The sequence below is a fragment of the Elephantulus edwardii genome, unplaced genomic scaffold, assembly GCF_000299155.1.
Source record: "Elephantulus edwardii isolate Elephantulus edwardi_28Jun2011 unplaced genomic scaffold, EleEdw1.0 scaffold00027, whole genome shotgun sequence".
NCBI lineage: Eukaryota > Metazoa > Chordata > Mammalia > Macroscelidea > Macroscelididae > Elephantulus > Elephantulus edwardii.
Genome location: NW_006399777.1, coordinates 21,351,197 through 21,354,015, shown reverse-complemented (window position 1 = coordinate 21,354,015; position 2,819 = coordinate 21,351,197).

The window sequence follows — 2,819 nt, the reverse complement described above, 5'->3', positions numbered from 1 at the left end:
CATCCTTGTGTATGTTGTATGCTATATGCATGTACTATATATTTATGTATATGTATGAATATATGTGTATATGTAAGTGTGTGTGTATGCTATACTATATATCCCAAGTGAGTGTCAGCAGAGGGGACTTGCCAGATGAATTGGGGGTCTCTGGCCCAGAGTCTGCCAGCATCTGGGCATTCCTGAATTGTAAAATACTGTTTTTGTTTTTGGTCAAACATTTTTCGAGGCCGTATAGCCCTGGTGTGTCCACTTGCTGTACAGAGATAACTCGTGGTTGCTGTGAAGCTGAACACTGTGACACTGATGTGTCAAATGCGATAAAGGTTACCCATGGTGGACAGTGTTTGGTGGAGCTCCCTGATTAAAACAAGCTTGGAAGCAAGAGGGGCGTCCACTTCCAAAATAGTTTGCCTCCGGAAACCCTATGAACGTGGAGAAAGGATGAAAATTATACAAGTGTTCAGGTCTTTTGTTCATAGCGTCGCTATGAGTCATCTATGACTTGACAACACTTAACAACAACAATAAATCAAATCAACCTAAATGAGTCTCATTTTCCAAAGGAAAAGTTCTGAAAATGTACTTCATTCAAATTCCTGACAGTAGAAAAGTAATCTATGCTTTAAAAAAAAAACAAGAAATACAAAGTTGTGGAAGAAAAATATTCTAAACTGTTGTGTGTTCATTTAAATTACATGTATGTGTAATGCTAACTCTACTCTATGCCTTCATTTCATTCTCTGTTCACTGAAGGCACACAAGGAGGCATGGTTTGACTTCTGGCTGTTTCTTTCTAAAAATGAGACAATGGAAACTCAAAAGAACTCTAACACCTTACTCTGCAAAATGTTTGTGAGATAGGTATTACGTATTGAAATTATAGTTGGTTATTAACATAGATTGGAAGCACTTCCTAAACAACATGCCTCTGGAATCTCTATGAACTCTGAGAAACACAATAGTTATAGAAGGGCTTCAGGTCTTTTGTTCACAGGGTCACTATGAGTTGTGCTTGACTTGATGGCAATCAACAACATATTAAAACAGAGGAAAAAAATAATATTCACCTACATTTTTTAAAAAATTTGTGATTTTAACAAAAGTTTACAGAAAAGTTGGATTCTTCATTCATCCATTGTTGCACATTTTCCTCCCTACCCTGTCCAGTCCACTAAAAAAAAATTAAAAAAAATTATTATTGCATAATATCCTCCCTCCCCTAGTCATAGAAACATAAATAGAGGCAGGGGGAACCCAACCATTGGAATTACTGAAACTAGTAGGATTTTTAAGAAAAGAAATAAAAGAAACTAGCACTTGAGACGGGATTCATCATTCATACAGTTCATTATTCACCAAGAACAGCTCAGTTCCATCAGCTCAGAGCTGACCCTCCGGTTGCCATTCGGAGGCCAGAACTCACACTGGAGGAGACTGGCCAGCTTCCTCTCAATGGTGCTGTTGGCGAATTTCAAATCACATGTGAGATGCTACTGAGAAGCCAAATAGATTCCATTTGATGTAGCACTCATTCCATTTGAGTAACCAAATCCTGTGTGTGGAAAATTTCTGTCCAGAGCCATAAAATTTTGTCTTGGTCTATTTCCCAAAAGAGTAGTTACTGTTGTTTATGTGAACGTTTTGCACCTAACCCTTGATAAGCCCAAGGTGTAGATGTTTTGCACTGCACCCATAACTACGTCCCTGTACCCTATGTCAACAGCAGGATATTGCAGCCTGAGCCCACGTGGCCCAACATCTAGAGGAGAGTAAGAATAGAAAAGCAGCTGCTAAAGCTAGGAAATTGGGGAATCCTGCCATGGTGCTGGGACCCCCCTGCTGTGCAGCGAATAAATGACCTCACTTAAAATCCGGTGGTGGTGGTGGTGGTGGTGGTGGGTGTCTCTTGATCTGGTGGGCACAACACCATATTTGGGTTAACAATATGACTCCCTACTGGAGTGTGTGTATAAGAGAGGGAGGGAAAGGGAAGGAAGGAGGGAGAGAGGGGAAGGGAGGGAGAGAAAGACAGAGGGAGGGAGAGAGGGGAAGGGAGAGAGAAAGACAGAGGGAGGAAGAGTGATAAACTAAACCCTTCTGATGGTTCAAAGCCGAAGGCATCTCCTCTGAAGGAAGATGGTCAATCTCCTCCAGTGTGATTTACAGCCTCTAGGAAGCCACTGGACCGTCAGCTATGGTCAGTTCTGCCTCAGTGGCTATAAGGGAGAGACACAGAGACAGAGAGACAGGAAAAGACAGAGAGACAGACAGATATAAAAATCACTTACTGCTTCTCTCGAGAGCTCAACATAAGACACACCTATAATCAATGGTGGCCATTATGTACTGTCAGGTTACCTGAGACTCATAGCGACCCTATGCACAATAGCTCCAAATCCTGCTCTGTCCTGAGCCAGTCTCACTGTCTCGGACACCCCTCCCTCCCTCCATTATCCCAGTCACTGAGTCAGGCCTTCTCATATGAAGTCTTCCTCTCCTGTGCTCTCCCTCCACCCTTCCAAGTATGATGTCCTTCTCCTGGCCACGGGCCCAAAGTATGTGAGACAGAGCTTCAAAATACTGCTTCCAGGGGGCAACTTTAATAGGTTGTTTTTGTTTGTTTGTTTTTATTTTTTAGTATGGAAACATGGTGTGAACATTGTGTTGTGTTTTCATTTGATTTTTAATACTTTTTACTCTATAACCTTTGAAAAATGCTTTTTATTTTTTAAGAAAAAGAGTCTAGGCTCTCCAAATTCAGTGTTTTGTTCTGTCTGCAAACATTTCACCTTTCTGAACAGTGACTATCCACGCAT